This window comes from Molossus molossus, unplaced genomic scaffold (assembly GCF_014108415.1).
Source record: "Molossus molossus isolate mMolMol1 unplaced genomic scaffold, mMolMol1.p scaffold_m16_p_32, whole genome shotgun sequence".
In the NCBI taxonomy this organism is placed as follows: domain Eukaryota; kingdom Metazoa; phylum Chordata; class Mammalia; order Chiroptera; family Molossidae; genus Molossus; species Molossus molossus.
The window spans coordinates 769,670-785,740 of NW_023425369.1; the positions used below are offsets into that span (position 1 = coordinate 769,670).

The 16,071-nt window shown below is 41.9% G+C and overlaps 1 pseudogene; it reads right to left on the minus strand.

Moving 5' to 3' along the window:
• Positions 1–12,075: 12,075 nt before the first annotated feature.
• LOC118643220 lies at positions 12,076–14,034 on the minus strand (annotated as a pseudogene).
• Between the last annotated feature and the right edge of the window lie 2,037 nt (positions 14,035–16,071).

Genomic DNA, 16,071 nt, shown 5'->3' on the forward strand with positions numbered 1-16,071 from the left:
TAAATAAAAAATAAATAAAGCGATCTTTGGGAAGCTGGCACATTCACACTTTGTGCCTCTGAGTTCTTAAAGGGGTTGAAAAAAGTAGTTGAATAAAAGTGGCCTCAAGTGATTGGAATTCAATAAATATTGACTGTAACATGATGCCTGTGATCAAAGGGCGGCACCTTTATTTGGTGTGACTCAGTATTTCAGGAGCATCCTTTAATTCTGTGCACCTCTACAAGGCTATTGTGTCATATGAGATGCAAGAGAATTTAGGTCAACTGTCTTGTGCAACAACAAGTAGGATGAATATGTTCATGGTTCTTTTTATTACAGCCACATCTATCGGTTCTCTGGAAACATCTGGGAAATTGACACATCAGCATAGTCTCTAGAACGCCTATTAAAACTCTTGAAACTCAGCAATCTCAAATGAAGCACTTTGTGAGTTGCGCTTTATTTGAACTAGTTGGACTTTTAGTAATTTTCCCATCTATCTTTCATTTTCTGTTAGGTAAAAAAGATATTATAATGTCATACTCTATTATTCTATTTTGAAGAGTAGCTTTCCCCTTGGGTAAATTGTTAGAAAATATAGGGGTTGAACTTCTTTTCCTGTTTTCATAGTACTATCAATTATTTTCACCTAACCTATACTTATTGGAACACACCCTAAATTATATATTTCTCTTCTGGAGGGAGGGGAAAATATATAATACAGTGCTTGGGAAAGTCAATAAGTATCTATGGATGTGCTTTGGTTAAAAGCCAGTTGTGCCCTAATTTTAAGCATAAGCCTTCATGAGTAAATACTATATTAAAAACAAAAGCTACTTAAGAGCTTTTCATAATCACTACAGTTAACTCGATGCAATTTTCCCCCAGCTGCAAAAATGATTTGATGTTTCTAAAGTGACCATCCCATGTGGCTTCAGTTGAGGGATGATTGGGGCAGTGGCGTTTATACACTTTTCATTCCTAAGATCTTGACTCTTTGATGAGTGTGTCACTTCGTAGGAAATGGAAACAGGCAGGAAGGACTCTCAGGATATCCTTTCTCTTAGCTTCAGTGGCCCCAATGCACAAAACCAAAAGCTTCACAAAAATAACCACACACAAGCTTACCTTCTGCTTATGCACATAAATTATGCCTTGTATTTCCAGCAATTCCCAGGTGACTTGGGTATGTGTTTTGCAAGAGAAATGCCCAAGGTTTCCGATGCTTGTCCTGGCTCAAGCTGTGCTCCTATTGCGCTTAACGTTTCCCCGGGATATTGGCAGAGCGATGGCAATACCTCTGACCCCGCCCCATCTGCTTTGGGAAGCTTATGTTTTTTTGTGGGTGTCTCTCCCACTTCCCTCTTTTAATTACAGAATAATGACATGTATGCAGAAACTTTGTTATTCCCAAGGAGTAGATCAAGGGATTGGTTCTTTAGCAACAAACACAGCAGACCAATGGTTTCCTCTGACTGTGTTTTTGCTGATTATGAGTATGCCTGAATAACTTCACATGTGCACGCCCTCTGTGAAACCTTCAACGTAGGACAAAGAAAGACAGTGGAATGCCCCTTCCTAAGTAGGCTGACAGAGGTTGCCTACATTAAAATAAAATAGTTTGAAAAGAAAACGGACTATTAGAAAGAAGTATGACACCTTGAAAATGTGCTGGTTGCACTACCAGAGAGTGGGCACATGGAAAATTCAGGCTCAATGAAGGGTCGTAATGATATTGTCCATTGGCACAAACATTACCTTGAATTTATCATCATTTTGAGATACTTGGGTAACCCAAGTCTGAGGATGTTTTTCTCCTGTAACATGCAGTTGTTCATGTGCTAACTTTAATTACATGATCTTATCAAGTAGTAAAAATTTTAAAGTTTTAAGGAATATTAGGTAGCAACTTAAATATCTTCCAATGGGGAATTGGTTGAAAAAGGAAAGAATGTCAAAATAAGACAATTCTATGCAACAATGAAGAGACTGAGGTAGATTTATCTCTACTCATGTGGAAAGATCACTGAGCTATATTAAGTGAAAAAAAGGAAGCTTCAGAAGAGCTTGTATAGTGTGACTATTTTTTTTAAGTAATTTTTTAAATTGATTTTTTAGGGAGAGAGAGATAGAAACATCAATGAGAGAGAATCATTGATTGGCTGCCTCCTGCACGCCCCCTACTGGGGATCTTGCCCACAACCCGGGCATATGTCCTGACAGGAATGTCCTGATGCTCAATCCACGGAGCCACACTGGCCGGGCTATGTGTGACTCTATTTTTTTTTTTTTTTTTTTTTTATCCTCATCCGAGGACATTTTTCCATTTTTTGTACAGACAGAGTGGGAGGGAGAGAGAGGAAGAGAGAGAGAGGGAAACATCGATGTGAAAGGGACACATCGAGTGGCTGCCACCCGCATGACCAACCAGGGCCGGGGACAAACCGCAACCGAGGTACATGCCCTTAGCAGGAACCGAACCCGGGCCTCTCCGGACCGCAGGTGCACGCTCTAACCGCTGAGCCAAACCGGCCAGGGCGTGACTCTATTTTTTAAAAGCAGCAACAAAATTCCTGTGTGTGTGCACATAAACATAGAAAAATGTCTTAAATTATACCTTCCTCTGTCTCTCCATACATGTAATATTTATTTTTGGTAAAAGTTGGTGTTTAATTTTATTATATATATTTTTTTGGGGGTAGCTGTTACTTTGAAATAATTTTAAACTTACAAGTCCTACATACCTTCCCTCAGATTCACCAATTGCTATTATTCTACTACATTTTCCATCTCTCTCTCTCTCCATTCCACCTCTATGCATTAAGTTTGGCATCCACAGATGCTTCTTACCCAACTCAATTATTATTAAGATGGCTGATAGATAATTATATAATGCTACCATTCCTTCTACAAATATTATTTGGTATTCTATTATAAAGTAGAGCCTTCCCTTCTTATTTATTTATTTATATCAGTATGGATTCACAGATTCTTGTTTAATTGAATGAGTTATAATTCATTACCAGCATTGTTTCCTTTGATGCTCAAACTGGCCCATATTTAGCCAAGGAGTAACTTTTTAAGCTCCTGTCCCCAGCATTCTTTGAGAGCTTCCGTATTTCCGATCACAAGAAATTCCAGGCTCATCTGCTATTTTCCAAGCTCTAGCCTTGGAATTAGCTTTTGTCCATGGAGCCCTAGTTCCTTTTAGTTGGGAATAATATTTAGAATTCAAGATGTAGGCATTAATATTGCTCAGTGCTACCAGAGTGTTAGTGAGTCTGGGTCCTCTCAGTGCATAGAGCTATATACACACATACATACATTATCTATCTCTGTATCTATGTATTTTGGAAAACCTACATTCATGCCAAGGCCTCTGGTTGTAATCCAATATCGTATGAGTTAGTCTAGTCTTTCCTTTTCTATATTTGTGCCACCTTCCTTCATCAGTGAGAAGCCCGGCTCCCATAATTTTCAATGTGTTTGAATAATTCCTTTGTATGCAGCCAATCTCCCATCCACGCTGGCTGTCTCCTCTGCTCAGTGCTTTAACTCACATTGGCCTGTGCCAGTTAAGAGCTCAAAGATTCCTGCAGCTCTGGCAGTGTGCCAGCGGCGAGTTCCAGGCCTGTATTGTTTTGAATGAATCGTGATGATTCTACTGAGGGGCTATACTCTAGAGGTTAACTGAGAGATCTCTACAGACAGAATGTCAGATTTGCGTAATAGCTATGCCCTCAAGAGCTGTGTGATCTCTGGAAAACGAATTAACTGCTTGTCTCTAAGATTCTCTCTTCAAAGAGAGGCCATAAGCAGGAGGAAGCAGGCCTCCTTGATGCTTCTTGCTGATTTGGGTATAGGTCCTGAGTTTTAGAATAAAGGATTCTGCCTTTTCCTGTTTGGTAGCCATGAACTGAACAATGCACAGCAACCTCCAGCAGGCCACAGGGTGTGGACAGTATGAAAGGGCTGCCTGGTCGTGGGTGGTACTAGCCAGCTGGGAAGGAGGCATCAAAAAGCGCATTTATACCATCAGTTCACTTGAGATAACTAGAACCCATGTAGAATGCTCTTGTAAATTCAAGGCTTCAGTTTTTTTATTTGCAAACTAAGGATGGTGATGTGTGCTTCTGCTTCCTTAGAAAACTGTGGAGTGAGGATCAAACCAGCTAATCTTCCCCAGTGCATAAAATGGGAGATATTTAAAGAACATTTTTCTTCTCCCACCCCTTTTCAAAGGGAAAACATATTCATTGTATAAAATTTAGAAAATGAAGATAAGCCCTGGCCGGTTTGGCTCAGCGGTTAGAGCGTCGGCCTGCGGTCCGGAGAAAATGAAGATAAGCAAAATAAGATAATAGCTATCATTGGTAATCCCATCAGGTATAGGTAACTGTTTACATTTGGGACTAGGTCCTTCCAGTCTTATTTCTGTGCATATGGGGTATAAGGCACTAACGTTATGGAGTTCCCACTCCCTTCTCTTCTTCCTGTGCTGGGTGAAGACCAGAGTTCCTTTGGGTACCACTCCCTGATTCTCCTGAACCGCACTGGCAGTGCAACATCCAACAAAGCAGTCAGCAAGCACACCAGGGTACACACTTGCACCTTGTGGACAATGCCTCCTCCAGCACTTCTGTCTTGGCAGCTCCTTCCTTCCCAGGTGCAGAGGCCAGGGAACAGGCTTCCTCACTCTTTGAGGATAATGAGTCACCTGCTGCCGATGCTGGCTGCAGTCCAGATTCCGGGGCAAACAGCAGGGCAGCCTTTCCTATTAAGTGCTACTTCATTGAAGCTTCTCTGGGCTGAGGTGTTTGGGGAGCAAATAAAGTTCTGAAATAGATTCAGAGGATGGGGGAATCATCGCTCTAAGAGGTGCACATATGACTCATGGGCTCATCACCTCTGTCCTTTTTTTGATGTTGGTGTCAGTTCATCTGGCTGGTCCACTGACCATATGCTTGATCAGTGTGTAAATATTCTCTCAAAGATTACATAACACTATATTGGGGCCAGGGGAGGAAAAGCAGGAAGAACAGGTAAAAGTTAACTTTTTCTTTTTCTTGAAGTTTTTACCACATAACCAATGAAAGGATACTAGTCCAAGTTCAGGTTAGCTCTGCAGCCCTTTGAGTATTTCCTCTAAGGACCCACTGATGTTCCCATTACTCATGTCCATGTCCATAAAAGCTCACCAGCCTAGGGCCCTGTTCTGCCATCTTTATATTTTCATTCATTTAATAAACATATTCGTATATACTAGGTATTCTGCCCACAGTTTGTTCTTCACTATCTATTATTGGTTTGCAGTTTCACCCTTAGAGATTTGAGAACTTTGTCTGGAAGATTTGATTCACCAAAAAGAAAGTGTCTGATTAAAACATAAATAACTTTTCAGCTTTTTCAGAAAATGCATTGCAAACTCCATGTGAAGTGCAGATGAAAGGAAGGAGAAAAGGAACATGCCAAGGGAGATGGTGACAAGGGACTAGGAGGAACTAGAGCCATGTATCAACCCGGCACCTGTGCTGAGTTTGCCGCTTTCATCATCTAACAATCATTTGCTTATAGCTTATTTCTTTACTTTATTGGAATCTACCACCCTGCCCCATATGTTTATTTCCCTTCTCATCAAGCTTAGCAATGTTATAATCAATGCTTTGCATGTATTCTCAACTCCTTTGATCCCTGCCCAGTACTCTCCTGGCAAACCCTAATGAAATCTACCTCTGGCTGGCTCTGTCCCTGCACCTGAGCAGCTGAGTGTGGCTGGAGAAAGATCCCAGCCTTAAGGACTGTCCCACATCAGCTCTGACTGTCAACCTTAAGGAGCTCTCAGTGCGCTTGGCAGTCCTACCTCATTCCCCTAGTCAGTTAACCCTTCTACTCTGAGAGAAGACTATTTCACATCTTCTGTTCTTTCCTGAAATTCCAGAACCTTCTCTCCAGTCCTCCCTCTCAGCTGATGTCCTTGATTCAAATTAAGAAAATGAAAATGATCACAAGAGGACATCCTTGATTTTATCCACAAATCTACCAACCTTCTTGCCTTTGGACTCAGACACTTGGCTTTCTCTTTTGTTACAAATAGTGAATAGTCCATGCTCATCCCTTCTCACCTACTTGTGTACTTGGCTCCTTCACCCTCCTCTCTGCCTCATCCTTGGGAACCTTCCCTCTTTTGGATTATTCCCATTCACACACATGTATGCTGGTTTTATTTTTAAAGTTTTTAGTTGTGGTAAAATACACATAACATAAAATTTACCATTTGCTATGGGCTGAATTATGTTCCCCCCAAATTCATATGTTGAAGCTCCAACTCCCCCAGTATCTCAAAGTGTGACTGTATTTGAAGAAACAGCCTTTAAAGAAATAATTAAGTCAATATGGGGTCATTGGAATGGGCCCTAATCCAATCTGACTGGTGTCCTTATGAGAAGAGGAAATTAGGACACAACTACATTTGGAGAGAAGATGGTGTAAACATAACAGAGAGAAGGTGGCCATCTGCAAATGGAGGAGACATATCTCAGGAGAAAATAAACATGCTGCCACCTGGATCTTGGACTCTAGTCTCCATAACTGTGAGAAAATAAATGTCTTGTGGTATTTTGTAATGGCAGTCCTAGCAAACTAATATACCACTTAACCATTTTTAAGTGTGCAATTCAGTGGCATTCAATACATTCACATAGTTGTGCAACTATCACTACCCTCCATCTACAGGACTCTTCATCTTGCAAAATGGAAACTCTGTACCATTAAATAATAACTGCCCATTTGCCCCTCCTTACAGTTCCTGAAAACCACCATTCTGCTTTTTGTCTCTGTAAATTTGACCACTCTTCAGAGAAAGCAATTATCGTATAATTTCACTCATATGTGAAATTTAATGAACAAACAGAACTACCAAGAAAAACAGAAACAGATTCATAGATAGAAAGCAAGCTGACAGCTCTGGTGTGGGGGGTAGAAAGTGGTGGAGGAATTGAGCAAAAAAAAAAGAACTAATGGACATGGATAATAGTGTGGTGATTGTGGGAGCAGGCAAAGAGGGCTTAGAGGGGATAAATGGTGACGAAAAAAATAAATGAAAATAAAAAGTAAAATACAGAAAAATCTTTTACAACTTAATAAGAAAGGAAATTTTACTACTCTTGATATCTCATATAAATAGAATCACTGTATTTGTCTCTTTGTGATCAGCTTAGCATAATGTCCTCAAGGTTCACACATGTTGTAACATGTGTCAGAATTTCCTTCCTTTTCAAGGCTGAGTAATATTCCATTGTATGGATATATTACATTTTGTTTATCCTTTGATGTGCACTTAGGTTGCTCCATCTTTTGTTGTTGAAAATAATGCTTCTATGAACATTGGTGTACAAATATCTCTTTGAGTCCCTACTTTCAATTCTTTGGGATATATACTGAAGTAGAATTGGTGGATCATCTAGTAGTTCTGTTTTTAACTTTTTGAGGAACTGCCATATTGTTTCCATAGCTTTTGTGCCATTTTATATTCCCACCAACAGTGCACAAGGTTTTCAGGTTTTTCACATTCTTACCAACACTTGTTGTTTTCTGCTTTTTTTTTTTTTCCAATCCTTACCCGAGGATATTTTTCCATTAATTTTTAGATAGAGTGAAAAGGAGGGAGGGAGGAAGGGTGGAAGAGAGAGAGAGAGAGAGAGAGAGAGAGAGAGAGAGAGAGAGAGAAACATCAGTGTGAGAGATATGTCAACTGATTGCCTGACTGGGGCCAGGGATCAAACCCGTGACATCATTTTGGTCCACTGGCTGATGCTCTAACTGCTGAGGCAAATGGGCCAGGGCCTTTTTTTTTTTTTCCTTAAATAATTGCCATCCTAATGAGTGTGAAGTAGTATCTCATTGAGTTTTTTTTTTTTTTTTTTGTCTTATTTTGTTTTAATCCTAACCTGAGGACATTCCTCCATTGTTGTTCAGATAGAGTGGGAAGGAGAGAGAGAAACATGCACAAAGAGAGAGAAACATCATGTGTGTGAAAGGGACACATCAAGTGGCTGCCTCCCGCAGGACCCCAACCAGAGAAACAAAGAGAGAGGAAGAGAAACATCATTTGGTTGCCTCTCCATATGCACCATGATTGGGGATGGATCCCACAACCTAAGTATGTTTTCTGACTGGGAATCAAACCCGAAACCTTTTGGTGTACAGGACCATGCTCCAACCAACTGAGCCACACTGGCCATGGCTTATTGTGGTTTTGATCTGCATTTCTCTAATGATTAGTGATTTTGAGGGGCATATTTTCATGGGTTTGCCGGCTATTCATATATTTTCTTTGGAGAAATGTCTATTCAAGTCCTTTGCTCAATTTTTAATTGGGTTTTTTGTATTTTGTTGAATTGTTAGACAAATCTGATGTTTATCTCCCGCCAAAAAAAAAACAAATGAAAAATATCCAAACTCCAAAAACAATCACCAGTTATTGCCTCATATTTCCTTTTCCTTTTATAACAAAATAGCTTAGAAGAGTTATCTTTACCTCTTTACCTTCATTTTCCTATACTATAAGACAGTGCTGACTTCTGGCCAACATGGCAGTAGGTAAACACAGTATCACCTCCTCCCACAACCACATCAGAATTACAACTAAACTGCAGAAAAACTATCCTTCAGAACTGCCTGAAATTAAGCTGAATGGAAGTCCTACAACTACGAAATTAAGAAAGAGGCCACATTGAGACTGGTTGGAGGGGTGGAGGTGCAGAAGGGCTGGTCCCACACCCATGTGTGGTGGATAAAAACCAGGAGAGTTACCTCAGCTGTGAAGGTCCCCCCTGAGGAGTGAGGGGTCCCCAGCCCACACCAGCCCACACCAGCCCACACCAGCCCCAGCTCCGGGTTCCAGTACAGAAAGAGAAGTCCCCATAACTTCTGGCTGTAAAAACCAGTGGGAATTGAGAGTGAGGGAGGCTGAGGCTTCTGGAGTCCCAGGTAGTCCTCTTAAAGGGTCTGCACACAGATTTACTCAGACTCACTGCCTCTAGTGTTGGGGAGGCACCTTGAAAGGCACCAGAGACAATGGGAAAGAACTGAGTTGTTTGCCATCGGGTGAGAGAGGAAGATGCAGCTTTCTCCTGGACAGATGTGCTGGTGGAGGCTGTTGTTCCTTTGGTGAGCCCTTCTTCCCCCATGGGAGGTGCCATATCTGGGTCTCCAGCAACCTGGCTCACACTATTTGCCCTGCTCTGGTGATTCCCTGAGCCCTGACCCACCCAACTTTCGGGCCCACCCAAGCTGTTTCCAGTGGCTTTACCATAGGATTGGCCTGTCTTGGCTCCTGCTTCAGATTTTCCTAAATTGTCTCAAACAAGCAGCATCTGGCCTCAGTGAACCCCATACCTCTCACTAAGTGGCCTCAGGATGGGCACTAGAAGCAGCCGGTCTTGGTTCACAATTTGACTTTGCCTGGGCACCTCCAAGCCCAGCAGAAGCAGCAGCCATCTGCAGATCGCTTTGTAGCTCATGCCTGGTGGCCCTGGGTAGAACACAGGCAGTGGCTGACCTTGCCTCAGAGCCAGCAAACCCAGTGGACAGCTTCAGACCATGTTGAAGCACCACCACCCAACCACCCCCCTAAATGACACACTCAAGGACTGGACTCTGTGGGTACCACAGCCTTGCTGAAGTAAGTGTTGCTCTGTGTAGTGGGCCCTGCACAGCTGATCCTCCAAGGTAGTCAGAGGTCCGTGGTCAGTGGGCACAGTCATTCCTTGCAGCTGATCAGCCTGAGTAAATCCCTCCAAATGATGTGCCAATCAAGACTCAATTAGAACAGAAGGGTGTACAGTCTACACTAGGGGTGCACCTTGAGGGCCCAGCTGGAGTGATCAGGGAGGCTGTGCCACCAAACCTATAGGACACGTACTACAATAGACCCACCTAGGAATCCTAGGAGACATAGCAACTCTACGTAATACATAGAAAGAAATACAGGGAAACAGCCAAAAGAGGAGACAAAGAAACATGTCCTGAATGAAAGAACAGAACAAAACTCCAGAAAAAGAACTAAACGAAACGAAGATAAGCAATCTAACAGATACAAAGTTCAACACAGTGGTTCTAAGGATGCTCAAGAAATTTAGTGAGAACTTCAAGGAACTTAGTGTGGACCTCAAGAGCATAAAAAAGGACCAGTCAGAAATGAAGAATGCACTAATTGAAATAAGAAATAATTTACAGGGACTCAATTATAGAGTGAGGGAAGCCAAGAAGCAAACCATCAATTTGAAATATAAGGAAGCAAAAAACTCCCAAACAGAACAGCCAAAAAACAAACAAACAAACAAAAAAACACAAAGAAATGAGCATAGTAGAAGGAGCCTCTGGGACAACTTCAAGCATACCAACATTTGAATCATGGGGGTGCCAGAAGGAGAAGAGAGAACAAGAAATTGAAAACCTATTTGAAAAAATAATGACAGAAAACTTCTCTAACTTTGTGAAGGAAACAGATATACAAGTCCACGAAGCACAGAGAGTCCCAAACAAGATGAACCCAATGAGGCCCACACCAAGACACATCATGATCAAAATGCAAAGGTTAAAGACAAAGAGAGAATCTTAAAAGCAGCAAGAGAAAAGCAGTTAGTTACCTACAAGGGAACTCTCATAAGACTGTTAGCCAATTTCTTCAAAGAAATTTTGCAGGCTAGAAGGGAGTAGCAAGAAATGTTCAAAGGGATGAAAAGCAAGGTTCTACCACCAAGACTACTCTATCCTGCAAAGCTATCATTTAGAATCAATGGAAATAGAGTTTCCCAGACACACACAAAAAAAGCTAAAGGAGTTTATCACCACCAAACCAGTATTATATAAAATGTTGAAAGGTCTTGACGAAGAAAAAATACTAACAATAAAATGGCATTAAATACATATCTATCAATGATTGAATCTACAAAAAAAAAATAAACAAGCAGAACAGACACAGACTCATAGTTACAGAGAATTTTTTGTTGGATGCCAGATGAAAGGGAGGAGGAAGTGGGAAGAGATAAATCAAAGAACTTATATGCATATATGCATAACCAGTGGACACCAGGAAATAGTGTGGGGAAGGCGGGTTTGGGGTGGGAGCGGGGAGGAGGTGGTCAATGGGGGAAAACGGGGATATCTGTAATACATTCAGGGATAAAAATAAGTTAAAAAAACACCATATTATATAAACATATATTTAAAAAATACATAGGCAAGAAGCCCTCTGTTCTATATTTTCCTGTGTTTCAAATTCTCCCCTTTGTCCCAGAGAAATGATAGATTCTATACTTTGAACAAAATTTGAACTATATATTGCTTTGGGGAGAAGGACTGAAAATTATGTGAGGTTTTTTACTTTTATTTTTTATTTTTCTTTTGTTAATACTCACCAGAGGAGACTATAAATATATTTAATCTCATATATAATTAATCCTCACCCGAGGATATTTTTCTATTTCTCTTCAGAGAGTAGGGGAAAGAGAGAGGGAAAGAATGGGAGAGAGAGAAACACTGACGTGAGAGGGACACTGCGACTGGTTGCCTCCTGCACAACCCTGACCAGGGCCGGGATGAACCACAACTGGGGTACATGCCCTTGGCCAGAATCAAACCTGTGACTCATTGGTCCAGGGGCTGATGCTCTACCACTGATCCAAACCAGCCAAGGCACTGGAGGATATTTTTCCATTTATTTTTATTTTATTTATTTATTTTTTTGCAGGAGCAGACAGCTTTATTTAGTCAGTCATTGTTAGAAAGCCTTCTTTAAACAAAATAAATATATTACAGATATAATACATAAAGATTCCATCCACTGTTAAGTATGGGTATTTCATGGTCTTCCAAGTAGAGAGTTGAAGATTTGTATCACGGGTTCTTGGTTCTTAATGAGTATTCACAATTCAATAGCAGGAGGAAGGGGGAGCAAGGGGATTCAATATCACAACTGCAATGCGCATTGGAAATCCTTGGTTTTAGATGGGGGGGGGGGAGGGACAGAGTGGAGGGGATGATAGAACAAAGTGCTACAAGGAGAAGGAGTTCAGTTTGCATGATTTGTCCTTAACAAATAACTTCATAAACCGTGGTCTTCTTATCCCCAGAGCCAGTGACAATGTATTTGCCATCCACAGAGATGACACAGCTAAGCACCGAGGAGGATTCTTTGGACTGGAATATACTGGCTCCATAAGGCATTCTCCAGGCATTCAGAAGGTTGTCCTTTCCGTGCTCACAAACCATTTGCCACAGTGGGCAAACTTGAGCACCAGCACACAGCTCTCATGCAGGTGCAGCTGGTATTTGTCTGGCTTGGTGACATGCAGCACTTTCACATTGCTGTTCTCCATCCCCACGGCCAGCCACTCTCCGGTTGGGCAGTAGCCCAGAGGAAAGATCTGTGAGGTGAAGTCCTGCTGCTGCAGCTGCCGCCCTTCGTGCGGGTCCCAGGATCTGACCGTGTTGTCCAGGACACCCGTCCAGAGCTCGATGCCATCGTTAGAAATGTCAATACAGCTGGCCCTATCTGTGTGACCCTGGAATTGCCTCACCAGCGTCCGGTTGTGCAGGTCCCACACGGTGATGTTGCTGTCGCTGCAGCAGGAGAAGCAGACCTTGGAGTCGGGGCTGATGGCCAGGGCGTAGCAGGCAGGGGCCGAGGACGTCAGCTCTGCCTTGATGCGTGGGGTTGGCGCAGCCAGGTCCCAAATGGACAGAGTGCTGTTTTCCCCTCCCACAATTAGGGTGCGACAATCAGGGAGCAATCGGTAGGAACAGATGTAGTTACCCCTATTCAGACAGTCGAGCTGAGAGACGGGGCACTTATTGCCGGGGTGTGATTTTCCTCCTGGGATGCCTGTCAGGTTTGGAGGTATTGCTGGCACGCGCATGTGATGGTGTGGATCAACTCCGACCGCTGGCGTCTCCCATTGGCAGCGGCTGCGCTCATCTGCGGGGAGATATTTTGCAGCCCTGCATACACGGCTCCAGGGCTGGTCAGCTCTCCGTTCATTCCAACGTGGGGCACGATCCCAGACGGGGTTGGATATGAACAAGGAACTGCCATCCGGGTCCTTAAAGCTTGAGGCCAAGGGGTCGACGCCTGGCGGTTTTCCAGGCACAGGCCTCAATCCAGGAGTGGAATTACCACCTGGGGTGGGTGCATAAGTTCGTGGAGTAGGGGTATTGGACTTTGTAACAGGAGTGGTAGATTTTTCATTAAGGCTAAACTGTTTGGATTTGGAGGAAGGAGTACTGCTGGAGGATGCAACTGAAGCTGGGCTGACTGGGGCATCTTTCTTGAGCAGGCGGCTCTTGTCCAGGCCATTCTCTCTGGGGGAATGTGCTGGGCTCCCTCCAGGGGAAGACGAATCCTCATTGGAAATGTCAACCACCAAGTTGTCATCACTCTTCCCACCATCACTGTCATAACGAGCTGCAATTTCCTTTTCTTCAGTTCTCTGCTTTTTGCTATCAGAGGAGTAGTCTGTGGAGTTTCTCTGTTTTTCAGCACCTCGGAAACTGGCTGACGGGGATACCGAAGAGCTCTTGATGAAGCCTGTCTCTTTGGTGATCATTGTCATGGTGCTTCTTCTCATCTTTAATTGGAAGGTAGGACTGGCCTCCCAAGGCACTGGACAGGGCCAGAAAGCCGGCACTGCTACCAATGGGTGGAATGGCAGGAGGCTGAGGCCCCGAAAGGTGTGGGGTCAGAGGCACAGGCAGACCATGTCCATGTGATAAATGCTGGGCCTGGAGTTGTTGCTGCCCAATGATGGTGTTCAGTTCTGCATGGTCACCTGCTTGGCCCATTCCACAGCCTGCTGGTGCTCTTGGGACAGGAAAGGAATGATTTGTACACAGATAGCATTCAGCCTCTTGACAATCTCTGCCTGCTTGTGCATTTCTATATTCAACCCATAGGACATCTCATAATACATGACATAATGCCACTGCATCTCAATCTTCTCACTGGCCAGTTTCTCACATTCTAGCTTCAGGTGGTGGTATTCAACCTGAAAAGACTGAAACTCTTCCTTAATCCGATCACAGGACTTGGAAATGGTAAATTTAAAGGGTTGAGCTGGCTGATGCGGTGCCGGGTGTCTGGTCTCTCTCTCCATTTATTTTTAGATAGAGTGGAAGAGAGAGAGAGAGAGAGAGAGAGAGAGAGAGAGAGAGAGAGAGAGAGAAACAATGACGTGAGAGAGACACATCTATCAATTGCTTCCAGCACGACCCTGATGGGGCAGGCATCAAACCTGCAACCAGGATGGGTCCTTTGGTTTGTGGGCTGATCGTCTAACCATTGAGCAAAACCAGCCATGGCAGATTTTTTTCTTTTTACTTTTGATGTAGCATTCTTTTCCATGTAGTTTATATTTTCAAACAATACATATATTACTTCTATTAAAATATGTCAACCAGCCTGGCTAGTGTGGCTCAGGGGGTTGAGCATTGTCCCATGTACCAGGAGGTCGCTGGTTTGATTCCCAGTAAGGGCCCATGCCTGGGTTGGGGGCTAGATTCCCCAGTAGGGGGTGTGCCAGAGGTACCAGCTCAATGTTTCTGTCACTGATATTTCTCTTTCTCTCACTCACCCTTCCTCTCTCTGAAATCAATACAAACATAATAAAAAAAAGTTAAAAAAAGATATCAACCTGAGTAATCTGAGAAGGTAAATTGTGGCCTTATTTTGCTTTCTTGTTTACCCTTTATATATCTCTGAATTAAAAGAAAACCTAGCCCTGGTCAGTGTGGCAGGTTTGATTCCCAGTCAAGGGCATGTACCTGGGTAGCAGGTTCAATCCTCGATCCTGTTGAGGCACGTGCAGGAGGCAACCAATTGATGTGTCTCTCTTACATTGATGTTTCTCTCTCTCCTTCTTTAGCCCCTCCCTCCCTCCCTTTCATTATCTCTAAAAAATCAAAGGAAAAAATACCCTCAGGTGAGGATTAACAGAAATCTAATACATGTTTTGTTATTTTTAATAAAATTAAAATATTTTCAAAACATAATTTGAATCATATTACAAAGAAGCATTATTGGCTAACAGAATCTTGTAGTGCAACCTGCTTAGTGCTTTTTTTCTTATCCAATAAGTCCAGTGACTACTGTTAAGAAGAATAAAATTCACTCTTTTAGAAGATTTGACAATTTCAAGAACCATGAAAATATTTATAATATTTGTGGTAATATCTTGAAGGGATAATCTTAATTTAGAGAAAAGGCTGTATTCATGAAAATTCTCCTCCCAGTGTATTTGTAATAGTAAAAAGCAGAAAGTAGCCATACAACATGTAATAGACAACAATGATGTGAAGACTGTAGCACTATGAAATACTTATGCTATAATTAGTGAAAAAATAGAGTTAATAAATTGCATATACTCTAGAGGTAGGAAAATATTTAAATAAAAAGACTAGAAATAATATTAGTCCCAGGGTGGTGGAATTCTAGTAGTTTTTAATATTTGTTTTTCTAGGTGTGTAACCCCAAATATATAATAAATAATTTTTAAATTTACTAGAAATATCTAATACTTTAAGAAAGTGGGAAGCTCTAAAAAGCAAAGACGCTGCTACAGATTATATAGTGACATCACAAACATAATTAAGTTGCTACTGTATTGGGGTGGGGGTTATTCATTGTATTATTCTGAGTGATCCTGTTAACATCTTAAGCAATATAACATCATTAGGAACAATTTAAGGGAACTTTGGTGACCTATTCTGTGTCCAAATATTTTTGTTCCAAGTATTTCAGAATTATCTCTGTATTTGCAGGTAAAAATTTGTGTGTGTGTGTGTGTGTGTGTGTGTGTAACTTAAAAATATACATATTTAAAATTAGGTTAGTATTTCAGGATTAGAGAACAAAATGAATAGTTCTTATTCACATTTTCTGGTAAAGAATATATGAGTTTTTGTATTTTGAGTACAATTTCTTAGAATGAATTAGAATAAAGCTAGGAGTTGCTAGCCTTCCTTTGATTATATTTTTCTTTCCCCTCTTATTAATAGTTTTAAGTGCATGGAATTCCTTTTTTTAAAGAAAAA